General features: G+C 52.2%; 1 pseudogene; it reads left to right on the top strand.

The window, feature by feature from the left end:
* LOC130157684 (hydrocephalus-inducing protein homolog) overlaps positions 1-16,059 on the top strand; it is a 67,137-nt pseudogene extending 51,078 nt beyond the window's left edge.
* The last annotated feature ends 5,149 nt before the right edge of the window (positions 16,060-21,208 follow it).

The raw sequence follows: 21,208 nt of genomic DNA, 5'->3' as shown, positions 1-21,208 counted from the left end.
ACACTCACACTTTTCCACAATTGTTACTTTAAACAAAGACATAAAACACAATATTATACACTTCTTAATTTTCTTCTCGATACACAGACACAATAAACAATTCTGTATCAGAAGAAAAACCCCTCCTAACTTCTTGTTAGAGGCACTACCTTAGAGAACACTAGAGCATGTAGTTTCTCTTGTTTCCACTTTTGTCCAACCCTGCAATAGCTTTCGCTTATGTCTTACGGGCAGGCGCCTAGGCTTCCTCTTCCACAAGGATCCTTATAGTCCAACCCTGCGCAGCTCTCACCGCGTCTGACAGGCAGACTTACTCAGTGAGACTCAAACCCACTGGTGGGTCTCCAACCCACTCCTTACCATACACTTATTATAGTGGGACTCCTACCCACTTACTACAATTACAAGAAGAAGTGTCTTACCAAAATCCAGGGAACGTCGCGAAGAGCCTTACGGATCGGGGATCGATGGGTATCCCCGAGAAATCCTCGGTGCCAGCTGGAACCGATCAGGTCCCCGACTCCTCCGGTCTCCTTCAGCGAGGTCCCATCTGGGTCGCCAAAACTGTTACCGAAATCTCGGAATGAAGAACTTACCGACACCAATGTGATGTAGATAAGCAGACATTTCTTTATGGACGGCCGGGTGCGTGAGTGAGTCCCCTCACGATCGACGCACACCATGGTTCAAAATCATACACCTTGTATAGAACTCATTCATACATATTCATTAAATATTCATGCATAATGGTAAGATTTCCCATAAATCATTAACATACTCTCCTCTCGTACCCGATTCTGCGCAGTAAAGGTTAGAAAGGTCCGGAAATGGGTCTGGGGTACGATTTGGGTAGGTGGTATGTGAGTCGGTGGTCTCGATCTCCCCCTGCCGGAATTACCTGCCACTTGAGGTAACTGTTTCTTGGCCGGCAACTATGGGTTGCTTCACTCGACTCTTCCCAGTTCACATAAATTCTCATTTTGACATTTTAGTACATCCTCCTAGGTTACATATAAACAATCATCTCAAATCTTAAGTCTGTTATCTAAGTTCTAAACATTCCTACTAGGTGATTCTGACCAATTCCTCCGGCCTTGGTACGGGGCTGTACAGAGGGTTTTTTATAGCCGCTTTTTACTATAACTATAAGTTTCATTAAAATATATTTTCTTATCCTCTTATATTTCTATTACATGATTGATTTTATAAAATCAAATAATCAATCAAATAAAGTCAATCAATCTTAACTTATTAGCAAATCTATAACAGCAGGGGGACCTAAGCCAAAATCTGAGCTAGAATTCAGGCACTTTAGGCTGCTCCAGTGGTTCAAGAAAGGCTTCAGACTGAAAGATCCTGCACTATGCCATCTTAGCAGACTTAAGGAAGAAACTCAGCATCCTGGAGTTCAGCTGTAAGCCTTGTGGTCTCAGTTGCCTTTGCAGCAAGGGATATGTGTGTTAGCAGTACACTTAGAGCTTATCTGGTTTCAGTAGCGAGGAGGCTGGTTTTCCGTAACTGCTCAGTATGCTTCAGGTGGGGCGTCTTTACAAAGCTGAGCTCTTGGTTTGATGGTGGGAACAGGTGAGTGCTGCTCTCTGGAGACCGTAAAGCCCCGTCTTAACAAGGCGCTGCTGCAGGCGGTGAGCCCTGGAGCACCCCGGTACGGAGCCCTACGTTAGGCGCAGGTGGTGGCTGAGATGCTCTGCCTGCTTGAGGCAGCGCTCGGGTGCGCGTGTCGCTGTCAGCAGGCTGCTGGGGTATCGCTGTCAGCAGGCTGCTCTGCCTTGCTTGGGCTCATACTTCTCAGCTCCCGTGCGGTCGTCTCCGATTGCAGCGATACAGACAGCAGATTTTTCTCTCCGGCTCTGTTTTGTGAGCTTTGTGCCTTCTCTGAATGGATTTCAAAGCTCGTTTAAGTGCATGGGAAGGAATTCAGAAATCATGTTTTATATGCAGCATCACTTTCTGAGGGTGCAAACTGATCGCTAAGTTACAAACCAGCCCAAGGGCTCCGTCAGAAGTTAGAAACCAGCCGCAAAGTTGATGTGCTGAGGGAAGAGAAGGGTCCCGTATCTTCTCGCGGAGCATCTAGTGCTGGTGCCACCCAGCCCGGAGTCAGGGACTGGCTCTGAGGCTGCCTGGAAAATCCAGGCGAGCCGAAGGAATTCTGTACTGACATGGCAACCTCTCCCCAGGCCGTGAGACCAGGCTGCCCCTGCGCATCAAAGGGAGCGGCATAGGGCCCCAGCTGCGCTTCAGCTTTGACCAGCTGGACATCGGGAAGGTTTTTGTTGCATCAGCCCCCAGCTACGAGGTGAGCAGTGGGGCTTGCTGGGGTTGGGGTGGATCCTGATGGCCCCTGGGGCAGCAGTGAGCTTTGTGCACCTGCTGGATTTCTGGCAACACAGGCAGTTATGTGCACGCATTATTTGATGTAAGTTAAATGTGGGAGTTTTTGCAGAATCTGGATAGTTTTGATGGGGTCTGAAAGGTGTGTATGTTGTCCACAAAGCCCCGATCCCTGCGTTTTGGCAACCTCCCTTTGAGACCAGCTGGGAGGCTTCATGCAGAAAATCCAGCCCTTGACACATGATAGCAACACCGGGTCAAAAAGGTCAGGATCCAGAGGCTTTTGTTTCAGCCCTAGATGCACTGCGCCCTGGTACCCTGGCGGTTAAAAAGCAGCTGGAACAAAGGTGTTGTGTTCCGACTCGAGTCCGTTGCAAACACCTTTCAGTGAAGCGCAACTTGCTGGCTCCTGGCGCCGGAGGGAAGCCGGGCAGCCTCCCCGCGCAGAGCTGCCCGCGCAGGCACCGGGAGCGCTGTCCCTGCTGAGCAGCCTCCTGCCACCCTTCAGACCTGGTGCCCCTCTGGCTCTATGAACAGAGCAGGGCAGTTCTGGAAATGAAGCAAAGGAGCTTTCTGGGTATTTGCCTCCCCCCGCCGATGGTGGCAAGTTTTCTCAAAAAAAAACCAACCAAAAAAACCCCCAAGATACAGCAACTGGAGGCGGTAGAAAATGAGGCAGTACATGGTGCCAGACACTTTCAAAAGCTTGACTGTTGCAGGGAAGGACACGTTAAGGTGTTTTCTTGCCAAAATATTGTGCACTGTATGTATGCATTTTTTAATGCTGATTCTTTATTGATTCTATATATATCAATGTGTTGGTTTCATTACTGGAGAAAATGTGAATAAGTAGATGATACTCCAAGTGCTGTATTAAGTAGCCAGACTGGAGGTAAACTTCAGTGTAGGATCCCTAAGTGCAATTTGTAATTAAGGTGTAAAACATATGAGTAGTTTCCAAGTTACCAGTGCAGAATTTGAATACAGGAATGTTTTCAACAGCAGCTGCAAAATTAAAAAAATAAGGGCTGTACCTCTGCTTCTGTCTCAGTTTTTCTGACAGGTTTTGCGAGGACAAAACTTAGGGAAAATAACTGCCAAGCAGGTAGATAAGTCCACAGAAATGGCCGGATTTCACCTGCAGCCTTCGGAAACTGTAGAGCTTTGCTTTGGGTAGGTTTGGTGACCACCAGTGTGCTGATACTCACAGGCAGGTGTGGGCATTTCTTGCTGAATCTCAGCAAATGCTGCAGGATTGTGTAGCTTGTTGGAACAGTAAATAATGGTAAATTAGTAGATGATGGCTGTGAATATTTATGAAAGAGATTCTTTAGAGCAGGTGGAGCTGCTATGCCCCTCACTCTCATCCTTTCTTGACATGTCTGGTTGAGCAAAGACAAAGAGACTCTCAGATCAAAGAAAAGAACAAAATGCGCCTCACTGACGTACCCTAGCAGAGTCGGGGAGTGCTGCTGAAGCTGGTTATGGGGCTGTCCCAAGGTATTTTCTACATCCAGTAAACTTGCTGGCTGTAACGGGAGCTGAATGTGTTTTGCCCTTGGCAGGACTGGGCTCATCTGGAGCGGGAGCAGTTAGGTGACGATTCGCTGTAATGCTGCGACCGCCCTTTGCTGCTCTTTGGGGCAGGTCTGCATCGCCTTGGTGATGCTGAGCACATCCTCAGCCCTGCAAGTCCAAGCGGACTGCTCTGTGTCAGTGGAATAAACCCAGAGTGACTCTGTTTATGTGAAGTTATCACTGGGGTTTTTTGCATGCAAAAACCCAAAGGCAGAAACTGTCCTGTTGTGTTTTCTTTGGCTTCAGCCAAGCAGCAGCACGCAGCATCTTCTGCCTTTTGTAGAAGTTTAATTAGAAAACAAGTCAGCCTTCTGTAAGGAAAGAAGATTCCTCATGTATTTCCATTTTGCTTTCTTGCTGCTGCAGGTGATCCTGTTTAACAAAGGAGTCATTGATGCCCCCTCCAAGTTGGTCCTTCCAGCGACCGCTCTGGGCTCCTGCTTCTCCTTTCTCCCCCAGGAGGGCATCGTTTTACCAGATGTCCTCCAAGTCATCCAGATCTCCTTCAGTTCCACCGCCCTGGGGCAGTTCACAGAAGGATTCCGGTTCAGTGTGGATGGGTCCCCTGAGCCCGTGACCTTGACCGTCAGGTGAGGAGGGTTACAGGAGCCTGGGGGGTGCCTCCACAGTAATTCCCACTGCAGACTCCTCTCCTCGAGATGGCATCTGCCTCCTTGCTTTCTGTCTTGCCTTTGTTCCGAGGACCCCTGTCCAGCCCTTATCTCTCATTCTCCAGCCCCACAACTCAAGCTGTTTGTTTCAAATGCTTTTGAGATGCCCACCCACCGGGGCAAGCCGAGCCTCCCTCTTCAGGGGGGGTTGTGCACTGGATTTAGTTCTCCAGGGAGGGAAAAACTCCCAGTTCTTTTGAGTGGAGATGAGCTGGCTGGTGGGACATGGGGCTGCAGAGGAAGGAACAGCGGTGGGAGTGCAGGTGGTTCCTCTCCTACCTTGTGCTCCTTCCTGTTCTGCGAGGACCCCGATCTCCCTTCAGAAGCACTATTGGAAGATGTGGCTGTTGCCATAAAGACTGCCCTCTTCCCCCGTTCTCTTGCAAACTGCGCTGTTACCGGCTGTAGCGCACAGGGCTCTGGGCTGGCTGCTTGGCCGAGCCCTCTGGGCAGTCCTTCAGGTCTGACTTCCTTGAGCACAGCTCCTGTGTGCTCAGCAGAAACGGCAGTTATTTCCCCCCTCGCTGCAAGGCTCACCCTTGGCAGTTTCCCAGTGTGAGACCCAGTTGTGGCTGGTTTGGAGGCAGTTTTCTATCGTCTTTTGGCAAGTGCTATTACGGAAAGCATGTCTGCTCCCTTTGCTCCATCCAGAGTAGGATGCTGGGGCTTGGCAGGTTAAGTCTGATTACGTGAGGTCCTTGGAGAGGGAACCTCATTGCCAGAAGGGATTTGCTACCTAACTTGTTCTCAGGAACGGATTCAGCTCCAGGAATCGAGAATTAGCATGGGATTGAAACTCCTGAAAGTCAGATTTTGAGTGCTTTTTGATTGTGCAGTCAGAAGATGCCCAAACCATAGGTGATCACTCTTTGCTTGGAAACAGACCTGACGAGGTCCTGAACGCTTGTTCTTTTGCTCTTTAGAAAGGGATGCTGGAACTGGGACACCACGGGTGAGTGCAGGTCCCTCCTGCGGGAGGCTGGGGTCTGTTCATGTGTACGAGAGACCCGGTGGCAGTCCTGTGAATAAAACTAGGAGGCACGGGTCACTGTGCTCCTTGATCTGTATTTGTTTTTTTCACCAAGAGGCAGAGCTGGCATTGATTGGCATCAACCATGAAATTAATGAATGTTGTGCAGCTTCAAGTGCTGATTTCAGTGGATGTTGGTGAGTTTGGGAGTTTGGAACATCTCTGAATTTAGGGATGGGCGGGCTGGTGTGGTGGCTTCAGGACACTCATGTTTGGTGGTGCAAATAGTCTTGCTCTTGGATGTGTCAGCCGGTGCACTGGTGACAAGCTGATACTTTCCTCCAAGATTCCACCATCCACTGTGTAGAACTTGTGCTGCGTTTCTCAGTAGATGTCTGGGGCTCCTGTGGATTCGTGCCTCAAAATCCTGCACGCATAATGGTAGTGTGGAATAAGGTCTGAGGAAGATGTCCATCTAGCCCGTGGAAAGGCCAGTTCCAGCAAAGAGATACCAAAGCAGGGAACCTGTGGCTGAGAGGGCTAGTTACAATGAACCTGCTTCTGCATGGACAGCTCTGCCCGTCACATGACAGGTGGGGAAACTGAGGCACAGAGCCATCACTTGTTCAGGGTCCTTCACTGGGCCAGCAGCAACCTGGGGGTGTACCCTGCCTGCCCTGGTGCCCTGAGCCACCTCAGCAGCTGCCACCTGCTGACCACGTTGCTTTGGCTGCCCCTGTGCACAGGGATGCTGTGCCGAGCGCAGGGGTGACGGGTTGATTTGAAACCCACCGTGCTGCTGAGACCAGCTTCTATCCGTCCCGGTGGTAACGAAAGCCGAACACTTTGCAGTTCTTTTTAACCAAGCCAGTTCCTCCTCTGCCTTTGTCCTTACAGGGGCTGTGTCATCGGACCGACTTTCCCTTTCCATGTACCTTCCCTCCATTCGGCGACGTCTCCTTTGGTGAGTGTGCCCTGGGCTTGGACCGCTGGTGGGGAGGTCTGTGCCTTACTGAAATGAAGCGCTTTGGGAGCGTCTGTCACTTGTGTTCCTCCACAGCAGCCTTCAGGGTGTTAGAACCAGGGCTGCCGCTTGCTCAGGTGGTATTTTGCTGCCGTGAGATCAAACAGGACCAAAGGAATAGAAAGTCAGTATTTTCCTGGTGCCCTCAGAGCCTGCTCAGCCCCAACCTCCCAATCCTTGGCGGCAGAATGATGGTGAAAGCCCTTGTCCCAGAAGGGCCCAGGGGATGGGGCTGCAGGAGAAGGGAGTTGGAGCCACACGCTAGCCTGTGGCTGCTCAGGGTGAACGTTCCTGTTGCAAGGCGAGGACACCACTTACCCACTTGACCTTTAGTGTGAGCTGTTAATTTGTGCTGTGAGGGCTCCTCGTTATCACCTGCCCGGTAATAAGCCCAGGCAGTAGCTCGGCATTGGTTTGGGCAGTGATGTCTCCAGAGATGTGGGCTCCTTCTCCTTCCCCAGCCGAAGCACTGCTCCACTGACGGAGCCGGTGGCTGAGCACCCAGAGCATCTCCACTGAAATGCAGATTCTGATTCTCCATCTCGAGTCTCAGAGGAAAGGCTTTGTACTGAGATGATCTAAAGTTTACATGTGAAATCAATTGGGGATTGATTGAAGGGCCATGATCATTCTGTGCCCAGGATGCCTCTGTGGTTTCATGCGGTTCGTGGACTTTCTAGGAAATCTCAATACTTTCCCTGAGCCACTTCCCCCTCTCCCTGCATCACCACTCGGCCACTTCTCTGCTTCCTTTTGAATAAATAGACCCACAAGAAACGCACCGGCAGAAATGCGGTTGTGTAATAGGAGGTTCATCCTACTTTAATCTGATTTCATTAACAAGGCCTTTTCAGCTGAAGGCAGCTATTGTATTTTTGCTTCTTGTCACTGTGCTGCTGGCTGTTGTCTGCATCTGGTGACTTCGGTCCCATTTGGGGCTGTGCAGTGGGTCAGTCGGTGCATGTCCTTTCTGTGCCCCACCCCCGCCTCCCTGCCGGAGTAATTGCTGGCGGTGGGCAATGGTCACTGCTGCTGGGCACAGAGGAACTATCTGCTGTGTCTGCAGGTGGTTTTCCTCCCTGTCTTTATTCAAATAGCACTTGGTAAGCAGGGCATGGGAGGTGTCTTCTGGCAGAGCTGGTGTCCGCTCCAGACCAAGCTGCGGGCTGGTGTCCTGCCTCTGCAGAACAGCCACCCCCTCACCCAGTGTGGTTGTACCACTGGTTTTCCGTTGTGGAAAGCAAGTGTCAGAGCTGAAGTGATGTCAGGCTTTGTGGGCAGTAATCAAAGGCAGTGTGGATGTGATGTCCCCGTTTGTTAGGTAAGGTGAGACACAGTTCCTGCTCATTTCTAAGGAAGCATCAGGTTTGCCTGCAGTGAGGTGGGCCGAGTTGTCATGTGCTCAGTCTGGTTGCCCAGAAACAGGAGATGCCTTAAGGGTCCTGCCTAGAGAAACTGCATTAGAGTGCAATGCATCATGTTGTAGTGCCCGGTCTCATCCTTTCTTTTCCTTACATGACAATGCCCTACTTTCATATATTGAAAACTGGGGGAATGTTCATGGAGTTAATGGGGGATTTTACAGACTGAATTTTCAGAATAAATGCTCTGTCTGGGTGCACACTGATCAGTGAGAAAGAGTTGGGGCTGGTTTGGGGGCAGGTGAGAGAGCTCCTCACAGGTAGAGACAGCTCTTCAGCACCAACGGCACTGCCCATTGCCAAGGAAGCAAGCTGTGCCATCCATGGAAAAAGCAACTTCAGTCACAACTCACTCCTCCCTGAGCTTCTCCATTACCTCTCATTCACACTGAAAAGAGATAAACAACAAGCACCGGTCTGTCCTAATAGGAGAGTCACACCAGGAATCACGGGATAGCCGGGGACTTAACTGATATTTGTCTCACCTTCCCAGGCTTTCCTCGCACCCTGCCGTGTCGCCTCACTAACACCTCCTTGGTTCCCATGACTTTCAACCTTCGCATCCCTGGCGAAGGCTCAGGACAGCGCAGCGTCACCAGTTTTGCTCAGATATCAGACAACACTTGCCCGTCCTGGAGAAAGGGAGCCCAACATCACATCAAGCCAACTGAATTCACCATAATGCCCTGCAAGGGGACCATCCGCTCCCAAGGAGCCCTGGGTATCCAGGTATGGCACGAGCCCGGCCATACGTGCTTCAGCAGGTGGAGCTGAAGCTTCACTGGTGCGCAGGAGGGCTGTAGTGCTGCTGGCTTTGGGCATAACGCAAGTAAGAGATCGGTGTTCGTGTTAGGTTTTTGTGAGCTGGGGTACTCTGGGGCGGAGCACCGTTTTGTTTCCAAAGTTGTAAGCCAAGGATCGTGTACCCTACGGTCAAGCACAGAAGCCATGCGTGTGTGTCTGAGCTGCTTAGAGCAATTTGATTTAAAGTGGGCCGAGGAAGGATGGGGACAGAAGGTGACTGTTAAAAGAAAGATGTCATTGCATAAAGCAGTTTGCTATTCTTCCCGGTCTTATCTTTCCTCTCGTGTGGAGCAGAATGGTTGCATCCACTGCAGCGAGGACTGGAAAAGCTCCAGCAGCCATGAGCTGCACAGCTGCTGCTGGGCCACGTTTTGCCCTCGGCTTCCCACTGTAAAGCTGGACTCATTCTGTGAAAGTCAACAGATTTCCTCTGGATTTATGCTGTTGTAGTTGAGAGTAAAAATTGGTCCCAGTGGCAAGTAGAACATGAATTGTGCTTTAATTTAGCTTACATATGCCCTGGTATGCAAGGCGTACTTAATAAATCGGATATCGCCAGAAGAGTTTTGTTACTCGGAAAGACAGTGGTCTACACGTGGACCAGCAGGAGAACTAAGGCAAAATATCGCTCCCTTTCCTGACCGTGGGTGAGAGCCAGAGGACACCATGCGTGGCTGATGGCTTCTGGCAGTGATTAAGTATCTGACGCTCTTCTCCTCTACCAGGTCACCCTGTGTTCCAACACGGTGAGGTGATACGAGCTGGCGCTGGTGGTGGGCGTGGATGGTGTTGGCCAGGAGGTGTTGGCGTGCCTCTCACAGCCAGGTACCGGCGCTTTCCTTGCAGCTGGCCACCTTTCCCCGCGTACCCATGCCCAGCACGCTGCCTGGCGTGGGGTGTCCTGGCTTCAGCTCCAAATGAGAAATGTTGCTTAACGAGCTAGTTCTGCCCAGCTCGCTGTGAGCACAGCCGTGCTTTGAAAGCAGCCCATGTTGAGAGGCACCTGTGCTCAGTGCTCAGGGCCATGCCTCTGTCTTTTTTTTTTTGGTTTATTTTATTTTTAAGGGAGCAGTGATTATATTCACTATTGGCCTGTTGTCTGGGACGTGAGGAGTAATGAATCTCCAAAGGACTGCCCCTGCTTCTCCCTGCAAGCGGTGGGCTTGTGCTGGGTTGGCCCAAAATGCAGCATTTGTTTGGAAGGCGGCGAGCAGCCTGCTGAAAGCTGGGGTCTGGCTCAGTTAGTGAAGGCGTGTGCAAATGGGAAAGGGGCTTACGGCAGGAGTGGTGAGGGGAAACTAGTCCTTGGTGTGGCAGGTGAGCTCAGGTTTCTCTGGTTCTCTTGAGCATGAACGTTCCCAGACTTAAGCCAAAAGCTGCAGCCACGTTCAATGCCGTTGCGCCGCAGCAGGTGCCAGTTTAATGACGAGAGGGACGCAGTTGCTGGTGCTGTTCCCTCTCCCCGGCAGAGTCACCCACTGGGTGCCTGGGCTGCAATTTTGTAAAACGAGTGGGCATGGGAAGAGTCAGTGTGTGGGCTGGTGGGTGGAGGACCCAGGCAGCTGCAGGAGCTGGGAGAGGCTGGTCACCCACTGCGAGAGGCAGGCGGTGCTGGTGCCCTCCATCGCGGGGGCAAGCGGCTGAGGTTTCAGGCAGGGCGAGAGCGGTACGGGAGAGGAGGGAGTTGCTTTTACTGAGATGCGGGAGTCTTGTTTTCCTTGAGCTTTGGGGAGCGCTGGTCCTCAGCGGGAAGGCTCCCGCAGAGCTCGTGCCTTGCTGGGACTGTGGGAGGGTCCTTGCCGGCCTCCTGGGGCAAGGGAGGGGCAAAGCTTGATGAGAGAGCACTGGGGCAGGGCACTGGGCAGCCTCTGCCACGGGAGTCTGGGGCTGCCCCTCCTTTACAAGAGGCTGTTGAGTAAGAAGAAGTTAGAGGTGATCGATTGCCGTAGAGGTAGGAAATGTCTATCTGGCAGAGACAAATGCCTTGTGTCTGTTTCATGCTGTTTGGGGAGTAAACAACTTCTACATTCTCTCAGTGTCTCTAATTCCCTTTGGTCATCTCTTCACCCGGATGTGTCGTTCCTCCACTGCCCGTGCTCAGCCCTGTTCTGACATTTGGACGGTGCTTTCTGAAGTTCCCTTGCGAGTGGATGCTGACCCTTGTGAACGACAGCGATCTTCCAGGCTGCTATGGAGTCCTTCCTCAGGCTTGGCGTCGTGTTCGCCTCCTGCCCTCAAACGTCGTTATCGAGGGGTTTGTTAGGAAAAAAACGGGGTTTGGATAAGACCTTGCTGTTTTATATTCAAACCTAAAGTTTTGGAGAGAACGGGAAGCTACCTGAATATGAACTTCAGGAGCGGTTTGAACTCTTCAGAAAGCAGTTTCGGTTCTAGTCTTTGGGGTGCTTTCATGCAGGAGAACTTGGAGGGTTGTGAAAAGCTGCTGCAAGGAGGCCGCCAGCACCGGAGTGGGCGTTTGCGAGTGCAGCAGCTTTTGGACCCTGTGAGGATGCTAATTAGGCCCATACAAATCTTGCACCTTGTGTTGTGCCTTTCTGCTTTCTCCTAGGGATTTTTAAAAATGTGGGTGAATTGCCGTTGTGGTGGATGTTAAGAAGCTTGGAGTTTCCTCAGAGGTCACTCTGAAGTTGTCTTTGATTCTGTCCCTTATAGGAGCACAAGGAGGATGCTGCTGTGTGGTACTCCAGCCCTGTGTCGTGTGGGATTATCCAGCCTCACAGCTCGGTAGAGATGCCGTTGACGCTGGAAGCCCAGGCGATAGGAAGGCAGGACACTGTGGCTAGTGTCTCAGTGTTTGGGAATGAAAGATCCCCGCTGGTGAGTGCTAGGCGAGATGCGTGCCTTTGTGTGACTCATCTTGTTGGGCATAAAGTGTACAGGGGTTCTGCCAGGGAAAAGGAGAACGTGACAATACGTGGCTGGTGCGGACACGGAAAGAAGGGATTCATGGCATAAGTAGCAGCTAATGCCTAGAGAAGGGTGGTGTCCTCTTAGGTGGAAATCTAAGTGTCTGAGATGGTGTTTAATTACGGACGTGTGAGGCGGGATAACAAGCCCAGTCTGAAACCCAGAGCAATTCCTGGGTCTCTCGCTCTCCTGCGTTACGAGATGAGCAGCAACCGCTGCTTCATTAGAACTCTTGTTCGGGAGCGCACGGGGACATCGCTGAATACCACTAAAGCAAGAGTGGTGTAAGAGACCGTGCTGAAATGATGATTTCTGTAAAGCTGGATTTAAGCTTTCCTGAAAGTCAGGTCCATCCCGCCTGAGAAATATCCATCATATCTCTTTGCCAAAAGCCCCAGCCAAAGACGCATGAGACTCCACACTGCTTGCATCTGGAGCACAAGCTTTTTTTTCTTTTCTTTTTTTTTCCCTACCAAGCTTGAAAAGGGGTGAGGCAAAGCATTCCTGGACTAAAGGCTCCTACAGGACATTTGCATTCAGGCATATACAGCAGCAACAACAAAGTGTAGGCAAGAGAACGTTGTATCTGGTGTCCTGGCTTCCACTGGCTGAAATCGAGAACAAATTTAGTTAATTAAACTTTAATTTAAAAGGATACTAACTTTTGAAGCAGCTGTTTTAAAATGTCTTGTCCTCTCTCTGAGCACGGAAGGGGATATCAGAGGATTCCCGAGAACGTGAAGCTTTCTGTAACAGAAAGGAAGGCTGACATTTTGAAAACAATTGCAGGGATATAAACTTTTTATAAACCGAATTGAAACGATGATGCCAAATCCCTTGGATGCCACTGGTCATCTCAACCCTGGCTGCTGGGGATGTGCATGTAAACCAGTCAACAGCAAGGCCAGGCAATGCAGGCTTTGCAGGGAAGTCTCACGTTTGACAAAACAGTTGCTTGCAAACAGAAGGCATGCTTCCCCGAAAGAGGAGGGTTTCTCCCCACTGGAATAACCAGTTGTTTAAATGTCAGCTGGATTTTGAACTACAGGTACCTTGAAAAGCTTTTACGCTTGGGCTAACAATTTATAAATTGAAAGTTGACCTTACCTTAATCTTTTCTGTTTGGACGTGAACGTGTCAATGTTTTGCCCAAAGGGCGAGCATTTCAGCTGGAGAAGCGTAGCTGTGCCTAAAGAAAGGACTAGATGCGTTGCATTTTCTATAGGTCTGTCTTCTGGTTGCAGTGCAGTTCCAGTAGTTCCCTGGTAGCTGACGCACCCAAAGCTTTCTGGGCTGGCAGAAGAGCTGGCTGTCTTGTTACGTGTCCTGCGCTGGTGGCAGATCCTACCCGTACGGCTGCAAGTCTGACCTTGGGAATCGCTGCAGTGTGTTCCAGTAGAACTTCAAAGCTCGTTCTTGCCTTAGGCTGGGGTGCCCAGTGTCGATGCCTGGTCTTTACCACCGTTTCAGGCAGAACGTGGTACAGATCTTTCATCCAGGCTGTGCAGAGTCCCTCCACAGCTCCGTTGTCGGGTATTTTGTTTGCAGGTGAACGCGTGCCAGCTCCAGTCTGGCGTGTGTCATCTGCATGAAGGAGCTGGTAAATCCCAGCGCTGGCGTTACTGGTGGCAGAGCTGCCATCGCTTGTTGCTGCCTTTCCCTGTGCCATGTTGCCTGTAACGCTGTTGCATGGCATTTTCCTTGTCCCTTTTAGAACCCTGTAGATGAAGGGGTTGGGGTTTTTGAAGCCCTCTCCTTGGTGGTGAGGATGCGTGGTGTTAGTACACAGGCTGACAGAAGGCAGCTCTCCTGGGCATCCTCCAGATGTTGTTCCGCTCATCCCCAAAGGGCTCTGCCCTGCCTTTGCTGCTGCTGTCCCGCTGTCACCGGGAAGCTGAGCTGGCTGGCGAGGCGCAGCTCTTCCCTGCAGCTCCTCCTTCCCGGGAGCTTTGGGCAGCATCGCCCAGACATGCATCATCGTGCATGGCTTCAGTTCCTTATTTTGGAGGCCCCAGCCTTGGTAGGTGAGGTTTTTGGCTCTTAGTTGCACGCAGCAGTGCCCTGCCAAGGGATGAGCATTTCTGGATGCTGCTGCTTCTGGCTGAGTTGGGCTGGTGATTCTGACAGCGGTCAATACCACTTCCTTGAGCCAGACATCATTAAAGGTTTTACATCGTGGAAGCTGGTTTCTTTTTCGGTTAAATCGTACTCTGTGCCCTCCAGTGAATCCTACGGCGTCTGGTCAGTGTTGGGAGTTCTATGCATTCAGATCCTGTTGAAGTGTTGAGGTGTTTGGAACCAGTGAAATCCACCACAAGAGTGCACAAATTCTCGTTGTTTTTAATGATGTGGGAAGGTGGTTTAGCAAAGGGATCTGTGTTCCTCCTCCAGTAGTCTGTGCCAGTTCTGCAAGGAGAAAGCTTTTGGTTCTGACTGTCAGAGAAAAAACACCACTTGAATGATGTAATGAATAATTAATGCCTGTTATTCATGCCATACCAGGAATACACATAAGCACACATCAGAGGCCATAACTTGCACGATCTCTGCTCTGAAGAGCCTGCTTCGCTTCTGGCTTGTGCTGGTTTTCAGAGGTGCATTTTTGGGAATGTCAGAGAAGTAACTGTCCAAGTGTCGCTGTGCAGCAGCAGCGGTCAGGGAGGTTTGGGGCAAGGCTGAGCAGCAGAAGGAGCGGGAGCAGGCACAAGGCAGAGAAAGGAGAGCTAACTGTGGACGAGGTCTGGAAAGGAGAGCGTGGGACCCAGGGTTTCTCTGTCCCCTGAGAACGGGAGCTTGTGGCTTTCAGATGGGGTCACTCCCGAGCCTGCACTTGCCCCAGGCCTTCTGTTTCAGCCTTGCAACACTGAAAACTTCCAACAGCCGTACTTATCGCCCAGTCGAGGAGGACACTTAGAGCTGTCTCATATTTTTTAACTTCCCCTGCTTTTCTTTTTTCTTTCCTACCTGCTTCCTGGAGCAGAATATCTGTTTAGTGAGCATTGGAGAAGAACGGGTTGTCTACGTGCATCTGAGTGAGATAAATTCCAGCAGTATTGAAGTTCTACAAGATGCGTCCAAAACTCTCCACCTCTCCAATCAGGCTGTCATCCCTGCTTCCTTCTGTGTAGAGATGGTAAGTATCTGTGGGGCTATTTCCCAATGAAAATTGACTGGTCTGTAGCAGCCTGTGGCCTGATTTTTACATGCAACGTTCCCATATTGCTGTCTCGGAGAGAAAGCAAGATATTCCGTCCCAACGCAGCGAGAGGAGCCTGGCTCTGGGGGCAGTTTTAGCTGGGGCACCCCTCAGTAAAATAGACAGCTTGCATAGATGTTTGTGCAGAAATGAGTCTGGATCATCTTTACAAGTTTTCCCTCTGTTTTCTGGACGGTATTTAACGGAGAGTCGTGTCTTTGGAGCTCTGAGATCAAGAGGCCCCTGTGGCCCTTTGCTCCTGGACGGGCATGGATTTCCCGACGCTTTCCCCATTAGGTCTGCGTTTGCTTTGTGTCAGACTGCTGTTTGTGACAGAGTCTGGGGTGTGAAGTTTGTCCTCAGCCTGCCTGTGGTGAGGTGAGTTTCACACCTGCTGGGGGCCCAACCAGCTGTGGTGTTGCACAAAAATATAACGGTAAGGGTTGTGTAGCTACAGAGCGTGTGGGCTCCGTCGCGTTGCAGGGCATCTCCGGAGGCCAGCCGCAGGGAAAGGCCGTTGAACTGATGGAGGCTGCAGCTGACAAGCTGCGTGGCAGGTGGCAGGAGGCGGTTGGGTCGCTGCCCTGGCAGGGGGGGGCAGGGCTGGTGCAGCCAGGGAGGGCTCCTGTGCGGACGCTGGGTGGGATGTGCCGCTCACTGGAGGTGGGATCTGTGAGGGGCTTAAAAACAGGGTTGGGAGGAGGTTTGTTCTGCTCCACGCTAGGTGGGCTGGATTTGTGGAGCTGGTTCACCCAGGCCTGGCTCTGTGGGCTTGGTTGGGTCTGCGGGTAAAGCATCAGGCAGCGTGCGAGAGGCCAGGCTCAGCCTCCTGGGCCAAGGGGGAGGGGGGCGAATTTCCTCCTTGCTGCTTTTCCAGCTGTTTGGGGGACAACAGTAACCTCCAAGTGGGGGAGGGATTCCCAGGGCAGCTTTCTTTGAATCCACCATGAAAACCCGCTTTCCATCTGTGGCGAGAGCAAGCCACCAGGGATGGCTGGTACTGGTGTTGAAATGATGGGTTTGCATGTCTGTCGCAGGCAGTGACCCGCAGAGCTGTTCGGGTGCTGCTGCCCCGGTGCAATGCCTCCCTCCTCCCTGGGCAGCTCGCGGTGTAGCCGGGGGGCTTGCAGGGTACATCTGCCCCTCCGTTGCCTCAGGGCCCTAACCCATGGGACTGGGCAATAAAGCCTGTCGTGCTTCACCGCCATCTCTGCCAGTCCTGGGGCTGATCAGTCACTAGAGCAGTAATACGAGGCGGCTCAGGGACGGTTTCTTTCCCTGCAATAAAGACGGGCTCTGCTTGAGCAGTGGCTTGGACCAGATGATCTCCAGAGGTCTCGCCAGCCCCAGCCGCTCTGTGACTCTGTGTGTGATGATCCCCCCTGCTGACTCCACGGGGCTGAGTTCCCCCATGGTGCGCATCTCTGCTTTTCAGGGCAGCTGCTGCTCTCATGGAGACGTGCCAGGAGGCAGGTCCTGGGAACCTGCTCCATCAGCCGCTTCACCAAAGGCTCTTCAGACAGACTCCGGGCACGGTGCTGCTGAGGCTGCCTGATGGGAGCAGCGCGGGCGTGGGCGAGATGTGCCCGAGCTGCGCCCTGGCCCTCAGCAGCTGCCTGCTCTGCCACTCTTTTGCTGCCCCAGTTGAAGTTTTGCCCTTGGCTGCTTTACGCTGCCTGGCAGCTCCTTGACGGGAAGCAGAGGGGACTGAATAATTGTGGAGATAAAGCCTGAGATGCAGTCGGGTGTCAGGGTGACGCGCACGTGTCCACCTGAGAGCGGAGCAGGCTGCGCTGTGCCTTAGCCCAGCTGATGGGTGACACGGGCATCCTTCATTCCCCCGTGTCCCTGAACCCAAGCCTTGTGTCCTCTAAAGCGCCAAAGCCGCTGCTCTGATTCCTGCTTGGAGGTTGCTGCAGGGGGGTGAGCCGTCATTTCCCTGTCTCCCATTTGTTGGCCAATCTGCAAACGGTGGCTGTGAGGCTCAGAGATCATGGTCCCCAATTGAAAGGGCGAGTTATCGACTGAAATTTTCACAGGAGCGTTGCATCGGGAATGTTATGCAGACTGACGGACAGCTTGACAAACTGAATGAGGTTAATTTAAGGGGCGGCAACAGGGCAAACGAAAGGCTGGTGTCTTGTTTGAAACAGAAAAGGAAAATGCTGCAATGCAGGTGACCGTGCTGCCACCCCGGTGGTACTCTTAACCCTCGAGTGATAATTGCTCTTCCTGTTAAGGCAAGCTTGCTGCTGGCTTTGTGGGAGACAAGATCATTACCTGAGCAAGCCAGCATGATTTGTGGTAAACTTCACTTTGGGATAGTGACTTCAGGAATTCCTTGCAGTCCCCCTCAGGCACCAGCTTCCCTGTACCCCTCTCCTCTCTGCTGGGTGAGTTGTGTCTGTTCTATTCTCAGTTGCAGGGAGCAGCAGGGAGGGAGTATCTCTGCCACCAGAAGAAAATAAGTAAAAACCCGCCAAATCTGTGTGTTGAGACGGGGCTTTTTGGGTTGGAAGAGGGGTGTAGGGACTGCATACCTGCGTCCTCGGTTGGCTTATCCCTGCTTGCCAGGGTGTCTGCAGATCTGCGACCCTTGGGACCAGTGTGTCGTCCTGTGCTCACACTGTCAAATCCTGTGTCTGTCGGGTGTGCTTTTCCCTGTCAGATTGCTTTCCCAGCTGCCAGGCAGCCCAGCGTGTTAGGGAATCCTCTGGATCCAGCAAGGGGAGGATTTGTGTCTGTCTTGGGTAAAAAAAGACTGGAGGAATGAGTCAACATGAAGGAGCTGTTGCAGCTTAGCTGGGGGCTGATGTAACCTGCTGACAAAAGTGGCTGTTTCTCCTCCTTGCTCCATTGTCATCTTCTTTTCCTGCCTCCCTAAGTGCCTGATTTTTGCCGTATTGACAAGTGCCAAAGGCTTGTTATGGACTGATGGAAGTGTTTGCTCTCCCTGCAGAAAGGAAAAAGCATCATTCTTAGGTCATTTCCTACTTGTTCTTTGTCATGCTGTCTTCTCGGAGATGTTTTATGTGGCTGCTAAGGCTGACATCTCTTGGCATCACAGAAGGCAGCTGCATGTCACGTCTCTGTGATCAGGAAAGAAGAGACAGGCCTAGGGTGTAAGTTTTCTTAATCAGTGGCAGCTTTTTTCTGCCAGCATAACCCCCGTGCTGGGTCTGTTATGTGCTGCCACAGGGCGCAAATGGTTTCCCAGCGCCTTGTAACGAGGGAGGAGGCAGAAGACCTTCCTTGGGATTTCCTCTTCTCATGACAGTCGTAATGCGGGGTCCTGTCTCCTTCAGCCTGGTCCCTGACCTCCCTGATCCAGAGCCCTGTGCTCCAGGTGAAGCTCGCTGCTGCCTGGTTTCCAGCAGCGGTCGTACAGCCAGCTGCTTCGTCTTCAGGAGGGTGCCTGGTGGCTCAGTGCAGATCCCCTTCGGCGTTCCCAGGGATGCGCTGCTGTCACATTCAACTGGAGCTGACCTTGCAGAAGGGACCAAGTTTTGTTTGTTTTTTAAAAAAAGAAAAAAAGCTGTAACTATTTGTCTTGTCACTGGGATTCACTGCAGATAACTGATTTTTCAGGCAATGTATAAAGGCTCTTGGTCAGGTGTGGTGTAAGCAAGGGCAGAACACGCAGTTCCCATTCCCATACTGGCTTCTCCCCTCTAGCACACAATTTTTTTCATTTACTAATTTAATTGTTTATTACCTCAAGCCTTTGGCGACACTGCCTTTATTAACAAAACGGCCATATGGAGAGACAGCAAAACACGGAGGAGATAAACTTAAAAACAGTGCCGATGAGGGGATGCTGCTTTAGTGATTCTGTTCCTTGTTCTGGCTGACGGGCAATTCTGTTGCTCTCTGAGCAAACCGTGCAGGCTGGGGGCAGTGAAGGCTTTGAAGAGCATGTCAGCATTGACTGCAGTTCTCCCCAGCTGCTCTCACTGAAGTCGGAGCAGACTTGAATTGGCAAGAGGGTGGTTTTTAAATCTACTGCAAATTACCACCACCACCACCACCACCACCCCCCGCCCCCCCAAAGCAGCTGAATAATTAGCCAGCGGGTCAGTGTTTGCTCCTAGTGAGACAGAGGCAGACAGTGCTGTGCCCTTCAAATGGTATCTGCAGTGCTATTTAGAAATTAGGGTTAAATTAACCTTCCAGGGTACGGGCAGCGCTAGCCCTGCATATGTGGCCTCTTCCAAGGTGAGCAGAACTTTTGAAGATGCGTAGGCTTAACTCTTTCCAGAGCTGTCCCACCAGAGCCTCATGGTGCTCCAACAGCTGACCTTTAGAATTAAACCCTTGGTTTGGGTTTAAAGGCTGTGCTGCTTATACAGCAGTACCAGTTTCTGATTTCCACCCAGTTTGGTTTTGCCAGAGCTGTAGGGAGCTTGTCATGTCGTGGCTGTTCTGGAATGTGGTACAGTGAAAGGAGAGACTGAAATGGCAAATTTTTCCCCCCAGGGCGGTCAAATGCTGGCAGAGGTTGCCCAAGGAGGTTGTGCAGTCTCTGTCCTTGGGGATCTTCAAAGGCCAAGGGCACACAGTTCTCAGCAACCTGCTCGAGGCGAGCGTGCTGGAGCAGAGGGCTTGGCCCAGAGGACCTCCACGGGTCCCTTCCAACCCCCCCCTCCTGTGTGGCTCTGTGCTTTGCTTTTCCTCCTAAAGCCCCTCAGCTCAGCCCCGATGCCCGCTGGAAAGGGTGCTGGGGCAAGGGACCATCCCAATCTCCTCCCCGAGGGTCCACCCCAGCACAAGCGCTCCCCACTCCACAAGACCCTATGGCAGACACAGTCAGGAGAGGGAAAAGATTCTTTTATTGTCAACAGCAGCTGCAGGGGCCCAGGAGTCACAGCTGTTCAGCCGGTGAAAATCAGTCGGCACCTGCAACGACAGAGTCAGAAAGCTCTGATAAGCCCCCAGAGGCAGGAAGAGGCAGGATTTGGTTCCCCCCTCTTTGGGGGACGCTGTTTCCGAGGAATTCCTCATGGCCCAGAAGGGACAGCTCTTGCTGGCCTCCACTCGAGGCCGGCTCCGGTGCCTTCTCCCCAGGGGTGATGTCCCTAGGGAGCTGTGCATGCGCAGGGATGCTGACAGTGCCCCTGTGCCGCGCAGCAGGGCTCGACGGGGAGCCCCCGGGGAGCTGCCGTGGGGCTCATCCCAAACCCTGCTCAGCACCAGCCCTCGCCGGCCCTTGCCAGCCAGCTGGGCTGACTTAGGGCCGTGTTCAGGGCTGGGAAAGATGGGCAGCAGCGCGTGGTACGCACCTGGCCTTCCTGACGTGCTGCAGCTTCCTGCATTTTCTCAGGTTTGGGTCCACAAAATCACTTCCTCTCTTCTCCTTTTTATTTGTGCTTGGCTGTCCCTCTCCTCTGCCCAGGCTTCTTTTCTCTTCCTTTTCCTTGACTTTTCCTTCTCCTGCTGGGAGCCTGCAAACCTTTCCATCCCACAGCGTGATGAGATGGGGAAAGCCCCAAGCCCCTGCAGCGAGCTCTCAGGTCAGGCAAGGGGAGCTCTTCCTACCTGGTTTCCTGGGGCAGGCTGGTCAGTTGTGGCAGGCGTGCCAGGGACTCTGCCGTGCCCTCGGGGGTGCCTGGAGGCAAATCTGGAGGTGCCTAAACCAGAAACTTGGGAGGTAACGGGTGGCAAGTGACAGCCTGGGGTAGTGAGGGCCTGACTGCCAAATTGCTGTATGAGCTCTACAGAGGAGATGCTGGTTTGCATCGTGCACATTTTGCACAGTCCAGCCAACGCAGCCTAGACTTGATGAAGCTGCGACGGAGTAGGATTTGAGCAAAAGCCCTCTCAAGGTGGCAGCTACTCTTTTCTGTCCTTTTGTGGGTATTTTGTAGGTATGTTTTGTTTGATGAAGCAGATCACACTTAATGAAGTGCATTCCAGAAACAGCCTTTCCAGTTTTCCTTAACACGCACCACTCTGGGGGGAGAGGAGGGACCCCAAAGGCACAAGAGAGCGGCTGCCAGGAGGAGGCCCAGCGGCTGCTTGGCCTCCTGGGAAATTACTGTCCCACTTGAGACATGTTGCCCCAGCGTCTGTGGAGCTGCCGTACCTCTGCCGCTTTGGGCCCTGCCCCTGTGTCTCCCCCAGCTCCGCTGTCGATGCCCAGCAGAGAGGCGGCTGCATCCAGAAAGGCTTTTGCCGGACGCTGGGTCTCTGCTGTGCCTGCAGGGCCACTTTGCTCTTCGCACCGCAGCTCTGGAAAGCAAAAGCATGTGCAGCAGCGCGACTTCT

This window comes from Falco biarmicus, chromosome 12, assembly GCF_023638135.1.
Source record: "Falco biarmicus isolate bFalBia1 chromosome 12, bFalBia1.pri, whole genome shotgun sequence".
Lineage (NCBI taxonomy): Eukaryota > Metazoa > Chordata > Aves > Falconiformes > Falconidae > Falco > Falco biarmicus.
Note: the sequence above shows the minus strand (reverse complement) of the source record. Positions and strands in the feature narration are given on the sequence as shown.